Below are 26931 nucleotides of genomic sequence, written 5' to 3'. Positions count from 1 at the left end.
GACCAACCAATATTTGAAGCTCCATAATGAATATTAAATAGTATTTAATAATGTTTATATATTAAAATGAGTTAAGCAAGTCACTAAAATAAGGTGGGATGTGACTTTACTACTAAGTAGAATATCCTGTAAAATATCCTGAAGGTTTATGTGTATGTTTTCTTTTATAGGAGATCCCTTGTAATTGCATTAACTTGGAAGGAAATTCATATTTATAATGGCAGGTAAGTCTTTTAGTCTCTTTTGGTTTGAATATTTGACTAGATACGCAATGCCGTTAGTGTGCGTCATTCTGAAATCTATAGCTTTCCAGTACAAGCTAATTTAAAATAAAGAAAAAAAAATATTGTTTATTCTAGCATTTTTGCATGTCTAGATGGATTCTTAAACACAAGCTGTGCTGTAAAGTACAGCACAAGACACAATATATTTCAGCTTTCTTAGTTTGTTTCTATTTTGTAAGACATAAATTCCCAAACATTCATAAGAGATGCAGAGAACAGCACAGTGTAACACTTGGTAAGTTTGCAAAATTAATTTAAGTGAGCAGTTTCTGTGGAGTTTTATGAAGTAATTTCCTGTTATCAAGGACACTTGACAAAAGGTATTTCATTAATTCCTAGGTTAAAGACTCAGCCTGATTTTTATCTTATTTAAGTCATCTTACAATATCACCTGCATTGTCATTGATATCAGCTCCTGACACATGTAATCAAGCAGGGAATGGGGTCCGCAATCTCCTGCCTGTGCTCTAAGTTCCATTTTGAGTCTTTCTGACATCTTGTCTTGTGCACCCGAGCCGAAGCCATGCCCTTTTGGTACCTGTGTGTGAACTCACCAAATGTGCAATAGAAAAATGAATGTATCGTATACATAATTCATGACATTTAAAAACCATTGTCACTTGACAGCTGAGATGATAATAAAATTAGTATGTTCTACCCCCCGCTGTTAGGTACAGGGACCTCCACAGCTTTGTATTGTAATAGTTCTCACAATAGACCACCTGCAAGACCATAAACACCTCTGGTGCCTGGCTCTCCATCCAAAATGTATTTAGAAACCATGTATTTAGAAACCATGACCCCTCTAAATTAACACAGTCGGAACTTCCTACATATTATCAGTAGTAGATATGTACACCACTGCAAAAGGGGAAGCTCTGAGCTTCCCCTTTTCAATGACCAATGCTTGTGGTCATTACCAAGCCCAGATGGCAGTGTCAATTGGTGTTTATGAAGAATGGTTCAACACAGATAAACATTACTCCTAGAAAAGGTGAAACTTGGGAATTTCCATTATCGAAAAGCAGGAGTAAAAACAGTGCTAGTGCTCAAAGGTCCCAAGTGGGATTTATTTTACATTTGCAGTAAATGGGGATGAGGGAAAAGGAAGAGAAAGAAACTACTCTTCACATAAGTATAGGGAGAATAAAAATCAGGATTGAGGCAAGATCCTGGTAAAAGATGCAGTTGCAATTTGTTTTCTGAGTTTTTCTATTGCTCTGACAGGAAAAAAGAAACAAAGCAGCACTATGTGAGGCCTTCAAGAGGGACAGACCTCCAACCTCATCTGTCAGGCTGGTGAAAGTAGCTCTTTTTTGTTCCCTGCACTGGTGTTCACATATGCCCCATTCCCAGTAGGGAAAGGAAAGCTTGTGTCTCTTATTTTCTTGCATAGAGACATAAAAGTGAATTATGATCTTTCTTTGAGACTGTCATCTACAGTGGCCTCTCCATGACTTATCTGGGTGACCAAAGTAAGGCCACTCTTGCAATATATTTCATGTGACCTTTGCAAAAATGCTGAGAATTTGTCCTACAGGCAGTGCATTTTTATTAACAGGTTATTCCACGACTGCAAAGCCGGTACTTGTATAGTATCTATGAGACTTTTATCCTTACATTTGGAGAAGTTTATAAAAAAATCAGTGTCTGTGGGAAGAGGAACCACATGAATTGCAATCAGGGAAAGGCAGGGTCACCCCCTGTTCTGCAAGCAAGCCTGTCTGCACAGCACCCAGCACCACAGTCGCAGGGACCTGCTAGTGCCCATACTGCATCCAGCATCCTGAAGAATCAGCTGAAGGTGCTCTATGGAAATCATATTTCTGCGAGTTTTCCTATTAAGTGCAAGTTTTAGAAACGAAGCAGGCTTGACCTTCACAGTATGCAACACTTTGGCTCTGGGCCTAGCTCTTTTCACATGTGAATGGTTCCTGTAGGGCCTCTTCATGTGCTTAGAGTAACAAACAATTTCAGGACTTAGACCTTGATCTGAATCAAGGGTAGCAGCAACTCCTTCCGAGATACAGAAATAAGTTTGTTGGTAGCAAAGTGATGTGTCTGCTGCATGGACAGAGTTAATCTTCTCTGTCTTTTGACTCTTCATGTTCGTGATGAAACTGCTTTGGTTTGTAAAGGGGTTTGCCCTTTTTAAGGGTACCACTTTCCTCCAATATCGATTAAATAAGCCATCTACTCCTTCCACCTTGGGGGGTTCCTTTTAATGAAACAGTTTTCCCTAGCATTGACTTCTGGCTGTGTATTTCAAACACAGTTGAGGCTGAACTGCTGGATCCACTGTAGCTTATCCTCAGATGCCACTTTGAAAAGCAGGATGGGTCATCCCCCTCCAGACATGCCACTTGCTTTCCTTTCGGAATGGCTGATGCTATCGCAGTTGATCACTCTTGCACAGGACAAACCACCCTATAGGTCATTTCCTCTCGCAGTAATATTCCAACTCCTTTCTGTATATTTTTTTTTCAAGTAATAATCTTTATTATCATTTCATCTGAAGCAGGGGGGACAAGAATTATGACAGTGTCCATACCATACATACAAATTCCTCCATCAACTGCTCCTCCCTAGGTGTAAAATACAGTCATCTGTTAGGAGATGCCTTCTATCTATTGCAACAAGACCTGAATGCAATGGGTATTAACAGGATTGACAGCTGGTCTTAATCGTGATGTACACCAAACACACATAGCTGTGCACTGCTTTTATTATGTGTCTTTTTGGTGTTTATATATGCTTTATTTCACATTTCATTACAAAATCTGCAGAAATATTAATAAATGGGTATAACTGATGGGCAGGCATTACTCTCAGCATTGTGCTGCATGGCAGCTGGGACATGAACTCTAATCTGTGGGTGATGGGGTCTGTACATGTGGGTCTAGACATATGAGATGCCTCTGCTGTCTGAACACATATAGGACAAAAATAATGATGTCAGAACTTCACTAAACTTATAGAATTTATCCACCAGTGTAGTAATATACAATGGGCATTTAGTCAAGGTCAGGTGACTGAAATACAATATGGAAATACAACCTGGAAAACCAGGAATTACATCTCTGTGGATGGTTTCAGCATGGTTGATGGCCATGCAACTGTTCACTTCATGTCCATATTCAAAGAATCCCACTGAATGTGAGTTAACAGGTAACATAGAGAAAAGTCACAGAATGACTGGGGATTTTTAGAAGCTGTTTTTAGAATTCTCTGATCCTCTTTCTATACTTTTATTTCAGAGAAATTCTGGCGTTTCAACTATATTTTGCGATGAAAGTGAGACATCACCCACATCTCGCTGCAGTGAAGAAGGTAAAACAAGGCTTTCACATACATTTTCATACTATTTTTAAAGAGACGTGCAAAATGTGCTGTTTAGGGGAAGTGCAGTGTCTTTTCTTGATCATCACAAAAGAGTTTGAAACTGCCTCCTCACCCAACAGCAAAGTACAGAAAAAAAAAGCTAAATTATTTACTCATAATTATTGTGTTCACTGAGAAGCACTTACTGCAGGCATCTGGCAAAATACTGCAAATAATTCAAGATACCCAAATTATTAAAACCAACACCACAGATTAACCATTAACTAAACTGCATTTTCAAGCAAGCACTCATGGACAGCCGAGCTCACCAACTCAAATCCGCTCTGCAGCCCCTGACCCTGCACTCAGAATGCACGGGTTGGGCCAAGCTCTCTCCTCCGAGCGCCGCTGTCGCTGAGCGGGGCCCGGCTCGGAGGGACACCCCGGCCACCCGGGGCCAGCGAGGCGTCCCCAGCAGCTGGTCCCCGCCTGAGGCTGCGGCTGACCCCGCGCTTCGGTTCTGCCGGCTCCCCGAGACCGCAGACCAGAGCAGCGCCCGACGAACCGTGCGGGACGCCCGCCCGCAGGGGCCCCGCGCCGCGGCCCCACGCTGCCTCCCCGCTCCCCGGGAGCCCGACTCCCGCCGCCGGGGCAGGTGCCGCTTGGCCGCCGGCCCTGGCCCGCTCTCTCCCTCGCCACGGGTGCCAAGCACGGAGAGCGGGTCCCAACTCTACGCCACCGCGCGGCGTCCCCGGCCCGGCCCGGCCCCGCGGAGGCATCGCGCGTTGGCGGCTCCGCAGCGGAGCGGGAACTGCGCCATCGGCCGGCAGCTTCTCCGGCCCCATCTCGGGCTCCGCCGGGGGATAGAGGAGGCACCCCCGTGCTGTCGAGGTCGGCGGCCGCCTCCGTGGGCACAGACGCTCTGCCCGCCGGAGCCGAGCAGCCCGAGAGGGTTCCTCTTCTCCCACACCGGCACCGCCGCGGGGCTGGAGCAGGCGGGAGCCGGGCGGAGGGAGGCAGGGGCGAGCCGCCGGCTGCCTGGCAGCCCCGAGCTGGGAGCGCTGCACCCGCTCCGGGCCCGAGGGCCGGTCCTCCCCGCCCCAGGCGGGGGAGCGCGGAGAGCCGCCCGCCGCAGCACGGCCGGCCCCTCTGAGCCTCTGCTGCGGGGCTGGGGGTGCCGGCGGAAACCGGGGCTGCCCCTCCCGGCGGAATGGCGGAGCGGCCCCATCGCCGCTTTCGGGGGATTCTCCGAGAGGAAAAGGCAGGGCGGCTCCGGGAGGGGGAAGCCCCCTCGGCTCGGCTGTTCGCATCCCCGGCGTCGCTCCGCCTCCTGGTGCTGATGTCAGCCGCGGGGAGGGCCGGTTGGCGGCGGCAGAGCGGGGCGCGGGCGGCCGCGGCAGAGCCGAGCCGGAGACGGAGGAGCTCCCGCCGCCGGGACAGCGCAGGCTGCGGGGCGCCGCCGGCAGCGAGCCCGCGCCCCCAGGGCCCCGCAGCAGCCGCGCCGGGCCAGCAGCCACCCGCGGCGGGAGGCGGCGAGCGCCCGGCGGCTTCCCCGCGGGGGACCTGGCGTCCCGCAGCCGCTGGCCAGGGAAGCGCTGCCCGCGGAGCCGCGCCGAGCTCAGAGACCCCCGCGCAACTCGGGTTCCGCGGCTGGACCTCTGAGGACTGGCGTGGGGCTTCCCGGGCGCGACTGCGTTTCCATCCTTTTGCGGCTGCAAAGGCAAACGATTAACTAAACCCAAAAGAAATAAAACAAACTCAGGCTCACCTAAAAGTTAGGAGACCTCTCCCCTCCCACCCTATTTCTTTTATAATCTTGTTCCCTGTGTGGAAGTCGCTTATGAATCGTGCTCGGCACGCTGCATGGGAAGAAGCAGCTTGTGTTTTGGATCGAGGATTTGCTGTTGCAAAGCGGTCTAACTTCCATGCAGCGGGGCAGCCTTCACTACTCTAACCGCCTTGATGGTGTGCTAAGGAGCCCGCGCAGATTGGCATCTTGTGCAGAGAAGGCACTGAAGGTAAGAAGGGGCTTGTGGAAAAGAGGTGTTTTTATGTTATTTTATATGGTATTTTTTGTCCAGCATCCCCCTTTCAGCAGACCATCAGCAGTATCGATAACCAGATAAAATGCAAGTCTGCTCCTGTGAAAAGTACGCGGGGCTCGCAAGTGACTGCAGGAGATAGATGTGCTTTAGTCCGGTACGGCAGCGTGGCCGCGGTCCATGCTCCCACAGCGGCCAAGACCTGCCTCCGGCTCCGGAGCGGGGGACCAGCGGTCGCGGTCTCTGCCGGGCAGTTTGCGTTGGCTGCTGTGTGTGGTTGAACGTGTGTGTACCCCATTGCCGCCCCAGAGCATCCAGCGCCCTGCTGGAGTCGCTGGGGGCTGCAGATATAGTGCCTAGTATTAATGAGCGAGGGAGAGGGGTGGGAAAAATCCATATGGAACATTTTATTGATGTGATCGTAATCCTGTAATGGAGATTGCATTAAATGAGGATTGCATCCTAACGCCTAGCTGCTGTGGAGAGACCGGGAAGCAGAAACTGTGCTGGATTGTAAATGAAGTTCTTTGATTGAAGGATTTTCTTGAACCATGAAGGGATGTCTGTAAGCTTAAAGTTGCGGTGTATGTGGAGTACCAGAATGGGATAGAAACCAGATCAAGCTGAAATAGGTTTTCATGTACTCGGGCTCTGGATACAGTTAGAATTGTTTAGAGGCATTGCAGTGATGGCCAATGAATTCTTGGTTTCATATATGGAGACCACAGCAAGGCAAGGAGGGAGGAAAACACGGCAAGGCAAGGAGAGAATGTTACCATTTGGGAAGAGAAGGATGGTTTCTTTGTGACTTGTGCCATAATGGCACAAAGCGCACAGCCTGCAGAACCCTTGTAGGTGATCTGGGAAGCAGAGGATTTATCTCACTTGCCTTTTGCAACCTTGGTGTAGCTTCCTGCAAGAAGTAGCTGCCAGGTGTGCATCAAGAGGCAAACAGGGACTCACCTGCCCCTCTCGGACAGCAAAAGGAGCTGTGAGCTTGAAAGAGACGAACTTGATCCCCCTGATCCCCTCTGTTTGAGCCTGAGTTGGTAATACATTTTGAATCATTGTTGCTGCTTATCTCAGTTGGCAAAGGAGGGGAGAAGATGTTGAACTTGACTGAAGCACGGCAGACCTGAGGTAGATATTATGAATTCACCCTTGCATTCTTTTTGTGCTAATTTTTATTCTGGCGTGGAGAACTGAGCCACAAAGAGCACCTTCCTCAAGATTTACCAAAAGGAAACCTGATGAGAACAGAAAGATTAAGCCAAAGCCAAATTTTAACGCCATCAGTGGAAGTGGCATTGACCTGTCAGATCACACAGGTAAAAAGATGTAAGGTAGGAATAAAGTTACTTGTTTATTTACTAATGTTACTCCCTCCCCTCCCCAAGTTGGCATGCAAAGAAACATCAGAGTGGGAAAGCACCATTTCTTAGTCCTTAAGTCCTAACTAATGTGAGCAGCAGGGTAATTTCTGTGGGAATACTCAGCAGCATTTATCTGTAACTGCAAAAGAGCTGGTTAAATCCCAAATAACAGAGAGGATACCAAACCCAAAGATCTGATGTTATCAAAGTGATCTGTTCTCCCATTTGAGTTGTGTACAAAATGTGAGGTGAGAGCTCCACAGTTCAGCCTCTCTCTTGCCGCATGTTTGGCATGAAGTTGAGATGGAAACACTTATTTTACATAAAATGAGGAAAAGCAGTGTAAGCGCATTGAGTTCCTCTGAAGCATTTTATTTTGGCAAAAGATGACTTTTAGTGAATTGTAAGAGATGGGTTTAGAATATTCATGGCTAAACTCCAGGGAGCTTAGTGTTAGCTCAGTAGGCAGAAGGTTCTTCCTCTAAAGAGATAGCTGGAAAAGATGTGTTTAAATTTCAAGCCATATTCAGTTGAGACTGTTGATTTCCACGTTTTAATATAATTTGTTATGCTTCTTAGGGGAATGATGCTTAATCTGGAAAATAAAGCGAGTATTCCTAGCTCACTTTTTATAGCAGGAGCAAGCAGTGTGCTTTAATTGTACTTCTGCAAGTGCAAATGTTCCAGATTTGACTGTATTTTTTATCAAATAGCAGCTGAGGAAAATTTGTCTTTTGAAACCATGGTTATCTGTGCAGATCTTGGTCTGCATTTTGCTACAGGAGAATTCTGCTTCATGGCTGCATTGTTCATCCTTGCAGCATTTCTTTAAATGTGAGCCTTGCTACAGTTAAAGGATAATTTATATTCAGTGTAGTAGGGTCTGCTCAGTGGAACTGGCTTTATACATCACAGCTTCTGCAAAAAAGGAGATCAAAGATCTGAACCTGTGGTCCTGTATTGCATTTGTATTCTACATGGACTTGAGTAATCTTATACTGGAGCCATTCACACTCCCATAGTTAAGGATATGTCAGTCATTCCATTAAAACACCCATTTGCTTAGTGATTTAACAGCTAGTTTTAAAAATAGGCGCTAAGCTTAAGTTAAACACATTCACATAGTGGAAAAAAAAAAAAGCTATCCTAAGCAGTGGAGTTAAAATAACATTTGGCATTTGCTAATAGAGCACTGTTAAATGGAATTTATAGAAAGCTCAGTAGAAAATAATGCCTGCCTATAAAATTTAGAGATGAAAAAGGGGAAAAAAATCCTTTCATATTTAGGAAGCCCCTTGTGGATCCAGGTGAGTGCTTATACCTGGATTGTAAAAGGGCCTGAGATTGTTGAGCAGGCAGTAGGGCTTTTCTTAAAGGAAAACAGTGCTGGCTCAAAGTAGGGGTTAGTCATATCTTAGTTCAATGGTTCAGTTTCGGATTGCATTAGATCCAATGCCATTGGCACTATTCCAGTTAGCTCCTTTGGGAGTTAAGTCACAAGAACAAGAAAAGCCCCAAGCCCTATATCTTAACCAGTGAAGTTCTCCTTTCCCTAAGTGAAGTAGAACTACACATATTTGAAACATGTCGATGGGATTAGTGGGGTGTTCAAAGCATTTGGGGGCTGCTGCGGCTGAAGAGAGCCAGAGAGAGCACCTGAGAGCAGCCGTTGTGGTAATCATGCTTGCCACTTTACACAACCTAAACCTAAGTTTACACTTAAACACCACCTTCTCTTCTACAGCATCCCCACATCTTTGACAAGTGCCTATCTCAGTTAGACAGCCATCTCCTAACAGTGAGGAGGTTGCTTCATCTGTGCAATAAAGTGACTGTTTACAGTAGCTTTTTGCATATTTCAGGTTAGAATTTAAAAGACCAGAACTAAAAATACATGTGAATTCAGTGTTCCAGTTGCACGTGTTGTCTGATACCTATGTTCATGAAGTGGGTTCAAGATACAGATTGCTGTATTCCAAGTATTTTGGATGGGATGAAATAAATGAGTATTATCTGAATGAAAGTTTTGTCATTGAACTAAAAAATCATAAGAGGGATAATAGGCATCTGTCCCAATTCCCTCTTTCTGCAATGAGGTCACCGGGAGGACATTTGGAACACTTGTCTGTCTTTAGCGCAATGAAATAGTGGTGACTGTATCTTTCTTGGGTCTTCGGAACATTCATGCTCCTTGCAAATATACAGGCAAGTAATATGAAACAGGAAATTTCGGGTGGAAATGGGAATTTGATTATCCCTTAAGATCTGTGGGGAGACTCCCATTCTCATTATCCAATGGTAAAGTAAGGAAAAGAGGTTTAAAACAGTCTTTTTCAATTACGGTCTCTGAATTAGCAGTGACTTGCCAGGAAGCATAAAAGCTTCTATAGCTTTTGCACATGTAAAAGCTCCACTGAAAGGAGTTTAAACTGCCCTTAAATTTGTCTTTAAGATGTTATATTGTGAATAAGAGTGGGATTAGTGGAAAATACATTTGGAGTGATAATAACAGTATTTCCTACCTCCGGTGCAGATGAATAAAGAGAGATATAACTTTTATTTTTAAAGAAAAATTCACTGTCCCATTTGAATGAAACCCCACCAAAGCCGCCTCACTCGCATAGGGGGCTTCATGAGCACCAGGGAGAGTTAATGTAAAAATTAGAAATCAGATAAAAATGCCTGTGGAACTTAGGCTGTAGATACAATCAATTCACAGTAGTTTCGACAGTAAATAAGGAACTATAAAAGTTTTTTCTGTACCTGGGTCATAATGAAGCATTCTTTTCATGTGAAGTCTTTTGTCATTTCCTTTAACAAATATCCTGTTGAAAATTATTTCAGATACACTTAGAAATCTCACGTTTTGTCACAGACTACGTAAGATTCAGCATTCTTCATCCAACGTAGCCCAAGCCAAAGCTTCCTGCAGTCTGTGGGAAAATTCCTATTGGAACAGGGCCTTCCATAATTGCATCTTGCATTACGTGAAATTTTGCCACTTGTTCGGGAGCTTGGCATGTTGATGTGGGGTAGAAGGTGTTGCTGTAGAGGAGTTTTGCTTGCAAGGATGTCAGAACTTTGCTGGTTTAACAGCACTAACTTTGCACGGAAGTTCTTTTGATATGACTGTTGTTTACCTTCAGTTAAGCTGCGATAGTCTCCTTGAGGATTACAGAATTTCAGGGGAATCTACATCAACAGATCAGCAGTGAGCTAAATATGCTCTCACAGGTGAACATTGAAGTTATTGGAGTCTTCCAAACTCAGCAGTGAAATTACAAAGGTGGTATTTAAAACCCATCACTGTGGGGTTTAACATGGCAGTGTACTGTGCTCAGAGACTTTGCCTGCCTCATCCTCCTGCCAGGGGAGCATCCTGCGCTGCGTACTACTTTGATTTGATCTGGTTATTTTGGAGATGTTTTTGGTCTAGAAATAAGATGTCACTGGTGATGTGCTCTGTTTGTATATCAGTGTTTACCTCTTACAGCCTTATGGACATGGTTGTATTATTTTTGCAGGAATTTAATTAGTAATAATGTGTGTTTTATGCTGTCTACTGAAGTAGCATGAAATCCATGCTAAAGGGGAAAAAATGAAGTAAAAGTTTGGAGCGCTTTAGGCACAGCAGGTTTCATTTAACCTGCTACTAACACCATCATTGTTATGGCTCTGTGCTATCTTGCTAAAGAAATAAATGTGTATGTATGGAAATTTGTGTTCTACTGGATCTGTGATCACATACATGGGCACACTGAAGCCAGTTTTGTCTCCAGCTTTAGTTCCTGGCACATACAATGCACACATATCCACCAAAAGAAAAGTAAAAAGTATTTAGGGGGTAACAGAACTGAAGGTGCCATTACAATGTAGCATAGGGAACAGTTATAAACCAGGCATGAACTGCCTGCCTTTAGCTGTAAGGCCGATTTCATTAGAAGGTCACATTTTCTGATAAGCCTCCTGAGAAAGGAAGTTTCATGCCTTTGGGGTGGAACTGGGTTTTATCTCTGCTACTGGAAGTCACAGTTTATAGTCATTTAAGCAGGTTTTGTGGTTGCTTTTGTAATTATAAAAATATGGATCTCCTTGGTTTTTGACAAATGGGCATGAAACTGTGTGTCCCAGCAGGCACATGGTTACCTGGATCGTTGGTTTTCCTTAGGTATGCTGGCAGCTTCCTGAAATGGAGCATAGCTTTCACAGGAGTCATTATGTCAAGGTGAAGGCTGGTTTCACAACCTGGGAAGAGATTTGCTTGGCCCTTGTATAATGTTTATGATGAAAGATCTAGACTTGACTTGTTGATGTTAGATAGCTGAAAAGTGTGCCATAGCATTCTCTAAAGAAAAGTCCAGAGCAACTCCAGTGTTTGAAACTTCATTAAATAGTGATTTAATAGGAACTGTAATGTGAATATATAACTCTGAACTCAGATAATTTGGGACCTCACTGTAGTAGTTTGTTCAGATTACAGTTGCTGCCAGTAATTTATAAATACATGCAAGATAGAAGGCATGAAACTAAGGCTATCATTAAATGGAGTAATGGCGTTACTTTGTCAGTTATTTAATTGACCCTTGGAAAATGTACATGGCAATGTGTTGTAAATTAACATCTAGCATACAAGGCAACACAGGAATAATGTTGGGAATGAAAATTGGGAATGACATGCATAAATTTAATTTTCTCTTCATCTCCCTGCCTTGTCCACATGTGAGACTTCACCAGAGTGAAGGGACTCTGTGCAGGGTTTCATAATGGTTTCCTGTAATCAGACTGCTACAAGAGACCAGTTAAGTTTATGTCAGACAAGTATGTGTCATGTCCAGTTATCAGAGAGTTCTTTTTAAAATTCATATTCAGGAGATCTGTAAGTTTTTGACTCACCAAAGAAAACTGGATATCAAGTAAATCAAAGGGTTTGTTGTCCTAGTTCATTGGTTACAGTTTTCTCAGACAACTAAGAATGGCCTTTTCCTCTGGCCAAGCAGCAGCTGCAGTAGCAGGTATTACTGCTTCACTTTCTATGGTTCTGCCATAGACTTGAGGAAAACAGTCACAGATGTGTACATATGTAATAGTTTATGGCATTACTTAAATCTGAGGAATGAAAATTATAGAGAAGTCCTTAGATACTAGAAAATAAGTATTTTAATTGTATATAATCAGTCTGGAATAATGATGACTACAAAATAGAACATTTTGGTATCCACATATTCTTCTCCTGCCTTCTTGGTTTTCATATATAAGCTCTTTAAAAAGACAATGCCTGTAGGATAACCCTGTAAACTATACTTTCTTAACCAAAAGAAATATTTTAAATACCTCTTCAGAAGCGTTCAGACTTCTGGCCCATCAGTTCTACTTTTTTTTTTTTTTTTGTATCTTCAGTCCAATATCAGTTAGTTTTTATCTTTCACAGTTTAGCTTTAGCTACATATACAAAGAAAACTGTTTTCAAGACCTGCTCTGAAGGTACCATAAAGCATAACACAAGGCATGTCTGGGAGGAGTTCACAGAACACTAGCTCACAGTGTTTCAAGGTATAGGGGGGGAGGCAAAAGACTTTTGGCATATCAGAAAAAAGTGGACCACTTGAAAAACAGTGAAGGTGAGTCAGAAAGCAAAGACATTAATAGTCTGAGAGATGTGTTGTGTGTGCATGTGGTCAGAAGCTGCTCTCTGAGCTGAGGAGTAAGGTCAGCGTGTGTTGAATGTCAGCAGTGTTATCATGAGGAGCGAACCAGTAAATGTTGTGGCTGTGGTCCTGTGCCAGTGCTGGGCTCTGAGCGTCACTGAATGACACAAAGCTTGGGTGCTAAAGGAAGAGGAATCTGTGATGACCAAATGCCAGTGGCTGGCTAAAGAGTGTTGGTGTTGCCTGCGTCACTTGTGAATGTTTTAATGAAAGCACCTACAAATTCCTGCTTTTCTCTCCTGTCCCCTGACAACAAAGAAAATTTTGCCCACTCTTTCTCACCTTTTAAATTTGATTGAATCATTTATTAGAGCATAACATTACAGAGTAGAAGGATATGATCTAATAGAAGAAGAAGTGTCATTTTAACAGGTACATTAAAACTTGTTAATAGCCCCTGCCTTCTTTTTCCAACAAGGAGGAGACAAGTAATAAAGAATTCAGGTTCCTCTTCAGTGATAGAGAAACTGAGTTTCTTTTGGCTCTTTGAAAACAACGTGTCTTTGAATTAACTTTGTTAACTGAAGTTGAAAAGCAGGAAATGAATAATTTTTACCATGGAACTGAAGCAGGACAAACATTTTCAAAAGGACTTCTGTAGTTTGGATGTACAAGTCCCATTTTCAGAGTGAGCTGGACTCCCAAAGAGCCTAAAGCTTGTCTGCTTTCAGGAATCTTCTGAGTGATTCTGAAAACAGTACCATTTTTGTTAAAGACTGTTCATAGTAACAGTTTGTACCCCGTCCATGTTTTCTTACATTTGAGTATTAGGGACATTAAATCTAGTCACATCCACCATTCAAAACATGGTGGAAATCAAGGATGGTTATTCCATCAAAATCCTAAAAGCATAACTCTGAACTTAAGCTAAAAACTCGCAGTCTCTACCAGAGTTGTACAGAATAAGCTTTTTTTTTTTTTTTAAAAAAAAAAAAAAGGAATTATGTCCTTTTATGAACTTTATTTTATTCAAGCAGATTTAAAATACTTAGGAGGAGCAGAAGAATTAGAAAAGCTGTCATAGAGATGACTCTATTATAGTAAGGCTGTACAGTATCATGGTGTGGGTTGAGTTTGAGGCCTGTTACTTCTTATTTAACATTCTGTATTTTGTGGCTCATCATGTAGACATGGTTAAGCATGAACCAGCCTGTACAGCTGTTAACTTCAGCACTGGAAAAAGACCTGGTTATATTTTAAGACAATCACATTAAGCGTGAATTCCAGTCAGAAGGAGACCCTTTTAACTTCTTCTGTTCATCTAAACTTTAAAATTCAGCCAGAAAAGCTGAGACAATAAACAGAAGTTAAAAGACTGAAGGAAGAGTTTATAGAAAGAACTGGCTGAAATTTGCCTGAATTTATGATTAAAATAGGTTATTTTCATTCATTATGGAATGGTGGGCTAAACCTGAAACCCAGTGTATTGTCCCTTAAATTGGAGAAAACGGTAAACATGCTGGTACATTTGTTGTGATAGGACAGTTGTTTTTGTGATTGTATTGCATTACACAGCTCAAAATTGGTAAGAACTTTCTAGCAATATGAATGGGTTTTGGTCTGATTCTGTGTCTGAGTAGCTCTCTTTGGAATCACTGTGTAGGGTATTTCTAAATTACCAAAAATCTTAATTATTTGGGAATGCTTAGCTCCATGTGCTGTGTTATACACAGCATAACAGTAGCTGCTTTCTTTGGACATCTTTTCATCTTGGTCACTTAAAGCAGATTTCAGAGGGGTTTTTCTATTATTTAACATCAATGGGGAAATAAGAGCTTAATCTGGCTTCATGTAAATGCCATTTGCTATGAGTCCCCTTAATATCAGTGTTTGTGTTTTTGTCGTACTGCACTTAACAAAAATGAGTATTTAAGAAATGCTGTCTGAATCAAAAATAGTACAACATCAGTCTGCAAAGAGTGTATGGTCTCAGTTCCTTACATGTAATTCATTTTGGCAGGTACAGTACTTTTAGGTTTTATTGTATTATAAACAGTAAAAAAGCTTGAAAGAAATCATTGGAAAAAGGTTTAGAGTAAGTGATTTAGATGAGGCTGGCAGGTGGTACAGTGTGGCTATTGCAGAATTAACTACATTCCCAAAATTCAGTCACTTCAGAGTACTGGATCTATGCCTTGATTTAGTCATTGCTGAAGAAAAGTCAACACTTTGCTGATCTGCTGAACTGTGAGACAGTGGCTGATGGAGATAGGAGTGAACCAAAAGAAACTGCTTGCTGAAAAATTTGGGATGCTTCAGTGATCAAAGTGACAGCTTGGTCAGGACATCTCTTTAACTGCTGTGTACATGGTTGTATGTATATATGAGTACGTAACACTGTGACATTGCAGATATGTCTGATAGGGAAGGCAGTAAAGTGTAGGGAACCTCTAAGGGACAGTGCAGCTAGCGCAATGAAATTCCAAAATCCTCCATGCTCTTGGAAGCCACTGCAGTAAGTTAAATACCTGTTGATGAGCTTCACAAAAGTTAGACATGCTCAGATATTTAGTCTGATCGCTGAGGGAATAATCATTTTTAATAGACTATTTTGTGATCCATAAGAACAGATTTGGGATGCCATCCATCATTTTGTGAACCACAGTTTTGGCAGATTTTCCTCTTTTCCTTTTCCTACACGCAGTTCTGACTGATGTAGTTCTTATAACCTCAGCTGTAACTGTTTTGGAGGGAGGAATGTGTAAAATCCCCTGTGGGCTGGCAACAGCTCATTTCTTTCTCAGATTTTGGAGATCCTACTCCGTTTTCTGAAGGACCCTGTAAATGGGAGCCCGAGGTGTAGTTACGTATCTCAACGCTGGTTGCTATTCTTGTCTCAGTGTGCGCTGGCTGGGGTAATTTTGAACTGGGATAACCTTGAACTGAGGTTATATAGACAGGCTGCCACTTCAACAAGTCACCTATTCACAGTCTTTCTGCAGCGCTGTTCTGAATACAGTTTAAAGGACTGCTTTTGATCTATGAAATGCTTTAGTTTTCTTTCTCCTTCTGAGGAAGACCTGCTGTACGGTTTTGTTCTGTAAAAAACAACGGGAAAGCAGAAGCTTCAGCTTTATAAACCAAGCTGAGGGCAAGGAAACCTGAGACCAATTCTGTTTTGTTAGGTCTGCAAGACCTAAGTCGACATTCAGAGCTGTAAGACAAACACATTAATACAGCTTTTTCCTGAGGGTTTTCTGGAGTGGACACGTTAGGTGGAGTGTAATTCTGTTTGTATTTGTGAAGAGTGTTCTACCGATGCTTCACGTTGATGGTTTAGTGCTCTTTACTACAAGAGTGTCTGGTTGACTGACAGGTTCCCTACAAAACCACTAGAAATGCAGTTTCTAGAGAGGGTCCATATATGGACTGTGTGAGTAAGAGAATAAGATAAGGCTGAAAATAGACAATATGGTTATGGGCAGAAATTTAAGTACTTTTGCTAGACAGAAGAGTAAATGAAACCAAGGTTATTAAAAATTCTCCAAAAAAAAAAAAAAGAAAGATCTTTACAGAAGCTCTAATTTATACTTTGTTTCAGCATGGATTTATTTGTTGAAGCAGGCACTCAAACAGAACTCGTAGACTGGAAAGAAGTGATGAAGGTGTCTGAGTCTCAACTAGGATTCATGATTTGCTGCTGTTAGAGTTAGATTAGACTGCTTCTTTGTTTCAGGTACTTTCACTTATTTTCCATGCTGCCTGTATAACACGATGTCATTGGTATGTTTTTTAAATGTGTAAAAGGATCATGATGACTGCATATGCTAAATTTAACTGAAATTTATGTTTAAAGTTATTTCCATAGTTTTGCATTGATTTATGTGGGCCAATTTTAACTGAAAGCTCAGCAAAATACTGAGTGTACTCATTCACTATTTTCCACCCTTGCTTCTTGCTGTACCATTTCACTACCCATTCTGCTGCTGCTCTTTGAACAAGAACACTTTCCCTTCAAAACTACTCTGGTGTTATTAAAATATTACACTATGTTTGCTGTTTGCAGTTGATTTGTAGTTGCTTGGCCATTAAACAAAGTTGTTCCACCATGATGGACTGTTTCCTTCAGATGACATCAAGGGAAAGCTTCATATCCTAATGATTTGTTTATCTTCATGACTGTGTATAAAAGGCTGTATTGCCCTTGTACCATTAGACTCTCTCAGTCTGGTATTTTCAGAACCCTGCAGAAGTGGATTTTAAATAAATGAACAGAGCAGATGGTATACAGGGGAACCTTTGGTAGGCCAAGAAATGAAATCAAAGTTTCCTGAGTTCCAGGATGAACCCTACACAGGGACTCATTTTCCATCACTAGGAAATTTAATACTAAATTGCTGATCTACAGCATGTTATAGAATGTCCTAAATATGCAGAATATTCATAGAAAAAGTGTATGCTGTAGAGGGAGATCTGCAACATGTACTCTATGCTTGCTAGCACGTATTTTAGACAAGGGGCTTAGGCTTGCTTTGAGATGATCAACCCTGATGGTGTTGAATATAAAAATGTCAGTATAATTAGTCATCTCCAGCAGAAAATGATTTTTGCCATTTTATTTTCACTGTGTGGAGGAGGGGATGAACTCGTTTTGAGTTGCTCTCCATCATTTAGGTTTCCTAATTTTGCCTTCGACTGGGAACACTTAGCAGTGACTTTTTTCCATTTTGTATTCAGGGATGGGCTATTTTATAAGACAAATCTTAACTAAAGAAATGCTGTGATGAGCCAGTGTGAACCAGTGGTAGTTCAGAAAAAGCTGTTCCTTGACTGATGCTCAGGAACAGGACACAGAGCCGTAGATGGTTAGGATATAAAGTGAGCTATCTAGGCTATTCTAGTGCTAATCCAGACTCTCTCTATTAAGCTATACAAGTGTTCACAGTAGAGACTTCACATTAAACATTCTGAATCAGGCACATATATATGAACAGGTTCTGTTTCTGTGTAAGTGCAACTACAAGAAAACAGTGTTATGCAGATTTAAGGTGGTGTCCACAAACAGACGGTTGTTCCGGTCCTTTCCTTATTTGAACCACCATAAAAATTCTCAAAAGATACTTGCATGCAATCATAGCTAGACAAGATAGTGTAATTTAAACGTAGAGTTGCCATCATGAGTAATGTGTATGGGTTGTATAACCATTGGGAAACCTCAGATTTTCAATTTCCCTTGGAATGTGCTCATTATTAGAAGGCATTACCAGAGTATTGTTTGTTGTAAGAGAAGAAAATCCAGTTCAAGTTTTTAATGAATCTCTTGAGAGATTCATCAGATTTACAGGTTAAAAAAGCTGTAAACATTCTGCTGGGAGTAGTCATTAAAGAGAAGATGAATGTGAGTTATCTGTACATTTCTTTTGAAACAGAAACCCTGAAGATGATTTACAAACCAAAAAGCTGTTTCTCTTTAAATGGTCTGTACTGCTGCATTATGTAACGAAATGCAAAGAATGATTAAAAATAAGTTTGCAAGATGAGAAGCAGTTTCACTATTTTGTCTGAAGACTTTTACAGGGAAGACAGCGCTGATCTGAATTTGAAGGGAAGAAGCCCGAGACTAGCACTTAATCTCTAGATTAGAGAAAGCATTGCAGCAGAAGAAAGAAAAACCCTTACTGCAAGTTAAACAACTTAGAGACCTTATGAAAATTAAATAACAATTAATTAATAAAAGGTCTGTAGATTAAAAGAATAAATTCCTAAAAACTCAGCTCAGTCCTCTGGTGAGTTACTTTTTTAGTAAATCAAGAAGTGCCAGCACAGGACTGCTAAAAGGCTTGCCCTTCCACCAAGCACTTCATACCCTCGATTGCTCACTCAAGCTTGACTGCACCAGCAGCATGCTAGTAAAACCTCATCATTTGTGATGAAACAGTTTGTTTAATCCTTAATTTTTTTTTTTTCATTTGAAGTATTACAGATGCAGTGAAGGGAACAGTTTTGAATATACTGATAAAAGAGAAAATGTAGATACCTATTTCTAAACTAATGGATCAAAAATGGTTGCTTCAAACTTCTAGATCTGTCATCTAAGATTCCTCTCAACACCTTTTTTGTGGTTAGTAGCCCCTGCTGCTTCAGAAAGCTCTAGATCTGCCATGAAGAAGACAGTTTGTTTGTTGTTAGGAGGAATTTCGGCATTAGTTTTGTTTTGTTGGTGTAGCTCTTCAATGAAGCATAAATGCACTGAAAACTTGGATAGCAACGGAACGTGAACTGTGTCCTAACCGCATCTGTTGAACATAACAACAGTAGTTTCACATTCATTCAGCTTTCCAAGAGGTCACACCCTTTGCAAATAATATGCACAGCAAACTGCTGTATTCACAGAGCCTTATCATTATGAATAGCATGAATTTCAGCTGACACTGCCATTCACAACAGGATTCCACCAGGTCAGTATATAACTGTGAATCTGGTCTTAGTCACACTGGAAATATTCAGGATTCCAACATGAAATCACAGTAATACCAAGAGTATTGGTACTTGTGCTGAATTATCTTCATTTTCTTAGTATTTTCGAAAGAATACACTGAGTCTTCCAATGTATATGTATGGATGGGTTTCTTACATGTACGTATGAACCTGCTGTGGTCATAAAAGTCTTAACTTATGTCCTTGGCCTGAATAAATATTGAGTTTACAGGTTTTGAACAAGCTTCCTCAGGAAGCAGTCCCAGTAAAATCAATCTCTGATTGGAAATACCCATGTGCAGAATCCTCTTCAGTAGAGTTCAGTCATGGCATTTGTAACAGTGCAAATGACAATGAAGGTAAAAAGACAGGAATAAAGACATTAAGTCCACTCTAGCTTAATACTCAAATATCACAAACCATAAAGGAATGTACTCATTCATGCAGAATAGGTTTTTGCAATGTAGCCTACTGGTGATTAATGGAGGGTCTTGTGACATGTTTTCTAGTGTTTGGGTATGTCTTAAATATTAGTGTTGCAGCATGTTAGATCTTACGTTCTTTACATTCCCTTTTTACAGGAATGTACACTTGGCCTGTAGTTTCTCTAGATGACTGGAGAACATTTTGCCAGTTTTTATGTATCCACTGTCCACTGCTACCTTTCTGTGCCTGTTTGTCTCCCACAATCTCTACTTTTCCCACAGATGCAGGCCCAAAAGCAACATGTCTTCTTATGAAAGCAATGGGTTCCAAATGATGATTTGACATCCTGTGACTATTTCCTTCACAAAGGCTTGCAAGGTTTTAGGAAAAATGCCAGCTAGTGCACAGACAGTTTGGCTCTCAGAGCCCAGTGTTAAGGTTAACAAGTTGTAAATAGCTTCATGTTGCCATTATCTCAAACCCCTGCTGCTTTCAGGACATGATGAGGACTCTAATAAGAATGCTGTTCATGGCTCATTTGTTTTTTTTTTTTTTCTCCCCTTCTCTTGCACAGCACTTCCTGAAGAGTAAGATTTAAAAGTTGGATGGCTTGTGATGGGGTCCTGATGCAATTTGTTCATCTTAGTGACCAGTATGTTACTGATAGAACTCTAACAAACATCACTTAGATGAGGGGAAAAAAACAAACTGAACTATTTATAGGAAGGAATCTGTAATTTTGGATTTTTTCCCTACAAGACTAAAGACAGTGTTAAGAGAGATGAATATATTTACAGTATCTAGTGTAAACATTCATATATGTATAAGATTTTTTTACAGCTATATAAATGTGCACATCATGATTGATGTCTGTTGAGCTGTGCTGACTTACAAAAATACATGGATTGTATCTGTCATGTCACTCCAAGTTACAGTATTTCTGTTTTTCAGACATATATAAAAATTCAGCTTGGTGTATTTAATGAAACAAAATATTTTCAGCACTTAAGACCTGCTTGCTTTGCTTTTGAGAATTTCTAATGTATTAACTTAGGCATGTATGCTCAGTCAAGCAGTCACCTTTGGAAAAATGTTGGTAAATGAATCCTTATTAGTATATTTTTGTAATGAATCATCAGTGTGAATTTGACACCGATCCAGGAATACTTAGTATATTGAAATTTGGAATGCTGCATGATAATTTCTTTACAAAAGCAAGCACCAACACACGATCACTAAAGAAACATTAGACTTGGATATACTGGGAAAGAGCTGAAGCTTGATGTCATTTACCTATTCGTATTTTCTGGCTTAAAATGCAGGAAAAACTCATATGATTTGATTTGAAGAAGAGTGAAATGTGTTCCAAGTAGACATAAAATAGCACTAACAGCAGTACTACACCAGGAGCACTGGTGGCAGTACCACTCAAACAGACTACCCAACCAGGAGCAACAAAATTCTCATGAGATGATTTTTTGCAGGAGTTTCTAATGTCTCAGAATAAGAAAAGAAAACAAATGAGGCAAACCTCATCGCATTGATTTTCTGTGTCAGGAGCTGATGGTCGTTATCAAGTAGTTTTTGCTAATTTTATTTTGGGTGGGAAGGAGGGATGGAGGAGAGTACCTTGTGTTATCTAGGAGCACTGTGTCATGCTGCTGCCTAAGATATGTCAGACCCTGCCTTGAGCCCACTAAAGTTACAATGGAGCTGAAAAGAACCACCTATGTAGGAAAGAATTAGACAGAGTCCTAGAGGGAAATTTTGTAGCCGTGAAGACGTGGTTGTAGAAGTACATGGTTGAAACACCTAAGTACTGAAGATGAATATGCTGCAACACCAAGGCAAAGTGCCAGGATGAAGGGAAAGTGTTCAAAGATACTGTGGCACTGGAGCCTTGCAATAAAGAGAAGCTTTGAGGCAAAACATTGAAGTAGTGAGCAAAATATCAAAAAGCCTGAGACGTTTTGCCAAGTTAGCAGAGAACAAGAACCAGGGCGTACATTAAATTCTTATGGAGGAGCACCCAAGTGCTGAAGGAAATGCTAAAATGTTCAGATAAAATTGATGGTTCTAATGCAGAATGCTTAACAGGGAAAAGCAAAGTGAGAGTTGAGTAGCTTCAAACTGAATGGCTGAACACAGGAACCATGGCAGTAGTCAAACTAGTTCATTTCTTTTAAACTAAGTTTTTTGGGAAGCTGATGTTATGATTCAGGCTGGGCTTGATTGGTAGTCTGCTTACGGCAACACCAAATGATTTAACGGTGTTTGGGGACAAATGGGAGACTTTTTGCAGAGACAGTTATTCTAACACAGAAGACTATTGTTTTTTTACTACAGAGGAAAGTTATGTAAGAGATGCAGAAGTGCACCCTTCACAGTACTGCTGTGTATAAAATCCAAACGGGGAAATTACTTTGATAAAAATGCTCCTTTGGAGGCTTGAAATCTACAACATGCTACCCAATGGCACCAACATGCCTTAAGATCAAAGGCTTGTTTAATAGCTCAATGACATGTTGGCAGTTTTATAGGATATGAATCCTACTACTCAAGATCTTCAGGGAAGTTTACCCTAACTCACACCCATCCAATTTCATTTCTGCAAAGGGAATGCATGGCACTTCAATAAATGGGACTTGGTTTTAATATAGAGGAAGTATATAATTTCTTCAATATTCAGCTCCCTTGCTAGTCATGTCTTTTTTGTCAGTATGTGTTTATTTTAGAAGTAGGAAGGGGACTGTAAGGTAGATGATGTCCTGTGACTGGTGTGGAGATTCGCTGAAGGGAAATGAGATGCAAGTTTTAGCAGAGCAGAAGATACTGCCCTACTAGCTTATTTTCAGGAAAAACGTGATGAAACTGTAGAAAGGGGGAAATGGGTATAAAATTGCAGACTCAACTCAACCCGAAGTAAACTTGACTCACTGTAATAATGGTTGAAGAACCAGAGTGATGACAATTTGTGTGTGAAATTTTATCTATGTAAAGTAATGCATATTTGTCATGGTTCAGTGCACCTTGAAAGGGAATATGGTGTATACTATATGCATGTTGTTGTCCATGGAGTTGGCAAGATGCCATTTAACTCTGCATTTCTGTTCATGAGAGATTGCTCTGCTCTCAGTTGTATAAACTATCGCTTTAGGTAGAGACTGCCAGTGATACTTTCTTGATTGTTGCAGAAATTTTCTATAAATATAAGATTTTTAGTATGATGCTAAGAGGTTTTTCTTTTTTTAGTGTAAGGGATTTTACAGTTCTGATTAGTGTGTCCATTATCATATCACATAAATATGACCTCACCTGATAAGACCAATGTTGTTTCACTTTACTTCACCTGTTTGTTCAGATAGCAAATGACATCTGCTTCCACAGTATACAGCATCTTGTGTTCTCTACAGGTTCTGACAGATTGATTGCAACAGAACATAGATGAATGCATTTTCCTTGCACATTCAATATGAAATATGGAAAATATATTTTGATTACCATCTTCCATAATGGCCTCTTCCTGGAATAACAAGAGTGATGCCTAGTGCAAGGTTTAAAAATGTTCAGAGGCTAAATCACACAGATGTGAACAGAAGGACCCATCAGCTTGGAAAAGAATGATCCTGGAGCAGCCAAAATTTCCCCTTTACCCTTTAAGTGTCTGCAACATAGGTCTGTAGCACTGGACACATTGTAACTCCATAGGCACTGGAAATTTGTGGGAGAATTACTGGAGATTCAGAACAAAATCTGTCCATGATCCAAGTCTCTTTTGGGCAAATACAGCATGCTGGAAACTTGGGAAGAGTGCGCATTATGTAACCAGGCTCAGCTTCACAGTCGATTTAGGAAAAATGACATTTTGCTTCCCAGAATGAGATCTGGGTAAAGAAATTTTGTCTTGATCAAATGCAGCAGCTGTTGCAGTTTATATTCAAGTGTGATGCAAATCAAGCCCCCATTTCTGCTCTGTTCCATTCTGCCCAACAAGGGAACGGTTGTTGTTTCTTTATTTTCCCGAGGACTGGCCTGTGTTTTGACCCCAGAAATTATGAATGGTAAAAAAAAAACCCAAATTATACAAGTTCTGGAAAATTGTAATGACACATATAAACAGTTTAAAAATACTTAAGTGATGAATCTGTGTTGTAACAGCCAGCTGCAGAGTACTTATAACTGGAGTATGTTAAACCATTTAAATATTGCAAACATTATGTACAACAGATCTTGTACTAATTCATTATGAAAACAGCAATTTCATTTAATCATTTATTAGCTATTTATAAGGTGTCTGCATATTAAGTAAGCATACAGATTGTTGTTCAACCTGTCAACCAGTATAATGACTGCTTAAGTGTCACCCCTGTGTAATCACTAGGGATTGTTTTGGGTGATCATTGCTGTCAACTACTAGTTACTGTCATGATTGTGTGGTTCTGAAACAGGTATCTGCAATAGAGTAAATGAGGTTTTTGACCCCCTAAAAGGGGAAAACCCCCAACAAATTCCTCAAAACAATGCTTGAATTTTAATGTAAGTAATTCATTCCTTGTTTCTCTTCACTTCTGGAACTTATATTTACCACTGTCATAATACAGACAGCGAAGCCGGCTGGCTAGAAACCCTGTAAAATCTCTGCCTGTAGAGGTTTTTAAGATCCAGCTGGCCAAAGCCTGAAGCAATCTGGTCTGAATTTAGCACTGACACATATTTGGGCAGGAGACTGGACTACAGCCCTTTGAAGGACCCTTCCAACATCAACAATTTGGGGACTTCCTATGAAGTGGGGAACTAAGCAGAATGCTATCAGTTATCTGTTATGTTTGCATCATCCTACTCATCTGATGATTAAATCTCATCATGATTAAATCATCATCATCATCTGATGATTTGAGAACCTAAGTCAAGAATTTGCCACCAAAGTTAAAAATATCCAAGGACTTAGGCTATGAAATCCTTAGTAGCCTAGAGCATGACTCTTATCTATGTCCCATTAATATTTACTATTTTGGAAATAGTAGTGTATATCTTTCACAAATTGCAAAGATCTTAGCTTGAGCTCTAAATAGCTTTACAGCACAATGTCAAATGCTAATTCCAGAATGTGCATTAAAGTATGTCTAGATTGAATATGACTTAGTAATAATTCTCAGAGAATGCTAGAATTCTTATTAACAGGATTATTTATCACATCTAGTCTTACTCCTAAAATGAGTATGTGAAGATCAGAAGAGGCCTTGTAGGGTTTAAAAATCTTGGGCCACGCTACTGCAAAATTGCTACAAAACATACCTTCTTGCTATATAGTCCTGTTTGTATAGGTACTTACAGACTATTCAAACCTTATAAAGTGTGAGAAAGGGATAAGACTTTGTTGCAATAGTAATGTTCACACAAACCTCAAAAATTCCATGGTTTATTTTTCCTTTCCCAAGTAGATAAGTATAAAAATTCCTCTTGCCAGCAAGGACTTGATAGGCTGCTGAAGATTTCAAAACTCCAGCAGATTCCCGTACTGATACATCAGTTTGTTCTTTCAACTTGAAACTCGTAGATGCAAATATTTAGCACTGAGGTATTTAAGGTTAGCTACAGTAGGCATTTCTTGTGAGGTGAACAGACTCTCACAGACAGTGACAGTGTGAATTATTCACTGAGGGATTTGGTATCGTTTGTGATGCTATATGAAAATGCACCTGCATTAGCTTCATTCTTTTAAATATCTATATTGTTGCCATTTTAGTTAAAACTGAGGCTACAGCTTGTTGTAAATGTCTGTGTTTCATGTCTTTGATCTATAGCTGCATACATACAGATTTATGAGAGAGGTTTCTTTTTGAAACCAATTTTATTTTCAGTCGTGAGAGTGAAATTTCCCTCTCTAGGCACTTCAAATTGAAAAAAAAAAGAAGCTTGTTTAAAAGAAAGACAGTGACAAAAGTCAGCAATTGATAACATTAAACTGGAGATAAGGAAAACTGTGAAAAGCCAGAATCTTAAGTCACGCATCAGTACATGCGGACCCAGTACGGTGTTCAGTCAAAATGAATACTGTTTGAGTGCTAGTGATTGAGTGTAAGGTATTTCAGGAATTAATGACAGACTGAAACTGCTAGCTTGCAGTCATCAGGAGAACTCATGTGGCTATTAATTGCCAGGAAAACCTGCAATGAAGTCTTCACTGCTACTAAAACTTGCAACTGATGGAGAAAATGATACAGATTCTTTTTTGCATAACAAACATTCATTTGTTGTTTATCCATTTCTCAGTGTTTGTTCCTATCACCTAAAAGTGTTTCCAGAAATAGAAGAGAGGAAGGAAATTATCCAGATTTATCTACAAGGGCTTGTACAAAGTACTGCTTTTGCTGCTGCCTGAGAGAAGCATGCCAGTTGCAGGCATCAGTAACTGAACTACCAAAACCAACATAAGCCCAAGAAGAACTCAGCAATGGCAATTGCCAAATAAAGGACAGCACATTAACAAAAAGAAAAAAGCTTCATAAAAGTATTTGTATATCAACTTGCCTGGAACCCCAAAGGGAGCTTTTGTGGAGAAGTAACATCACTTGACATACATATAGGTATTCTGAAAATGGAGATTGACAGGAACACATACATAGCCTGCTTGTCTTGCCATTTATGCTCTTTTTATACCAGTGCACTTACGCTAACTTAAATGAAATTACATCCTGATGAAATATGAAATTAAACTGTCTTTAATGTTACTTTGTCTAATATTAACTTCCAGAAACCCATTACCAGCGGTTTAGAATGAGCTGTTTCTTGAATGTCTGACTGCAGTGAACTGTAACACTTTGCCATGAAAATTATGTATGGAAAGCTCCAGAATACTGAGTACTCAGGACCAAGTACCAAGATCCTGAGGGTGCAGTACGTGACAGACCATTTCTGAGTAGCAGAATTAGCAACCAGTGTCCAATCCAGTTTCAGTGAGCACAGAAGCCAATAAGCGAAGTTACGAACTTGTATTCTTCACAAAGCAAATCAAAGAGAGGAGAAACCACATTTGTTAGTTTAACAGACCTTGGAAAGCTCTTGCTTCCATACTGCAGCCTGATTCTGTGTTATCATGTGAATATCCTTTTATATGCCACTAACAAAGTAATCTCTCTAAATTCCTTTTCAATTTATGCTTAACCATCCTGATTTGCATGCACATAGAAAAGGAAATGAGAAACTTTTAAACCAAAATCTATATTCTTAGAACTTGATATTCAGGCTCATTTTTATGCATGGAATTCCCGTTAAGATTACTGGAAGATTTACCTACAAATCTTCCATCCTGGAAGAGTGATTAAATTCCCAAGGTTTTATGAGAAATAAGAAAACTGTATCT

At 40.6% G+C, this 26931-nt stretch overlaps 1 protein-coding gene across 7 annotated transcripts in view; it reads left to right on the top strand.

Annotated features, from left to right (window-relative positions):
• Positions 1-5128: 5128 nt before the first annotated feature.
• The window catches only part of PCDH11X (protocadherin 11 X-linked), a 491669-nt gene continuing 469866 nt past the window's right edge, over positions 5129-26931 (top strand). For 6 of the 7 annotated variants that reach the window (XM_062627447.1, XM_062627444.1, XM_062627450.1 and 3 more), the window contains exon 1: positions 5129-5623. The gene's annotated coding sequence lies outside the window, so the exon portion shown is untranslated. Of the gene's footprint in view, positions 5624-5724; positions 6991-26931 lie in introns of those variants that run through there. The other variant, XM_062627446.1, reaches the window with a different exon arrangement.

This window comes from Pezoporus occidentalis, unplaced genomic scaffold (assembly GCF_034315485.1).
Source record: "Pezoporus occidentalis ecotype Australia unplaced genomic scaffold, CSIRO_AGI_Poc_V1 ctg30, whole genome shotgun sequence".
NCBI lineage: Eukaryota > Metazoa > Chordata > Aves > Psittaciformes > Psittacidae > Pezoporus > Pezoporus occidentalis.
This window is presented reverse-complemented; position numbering and strand designations above follow the sequence as displayed.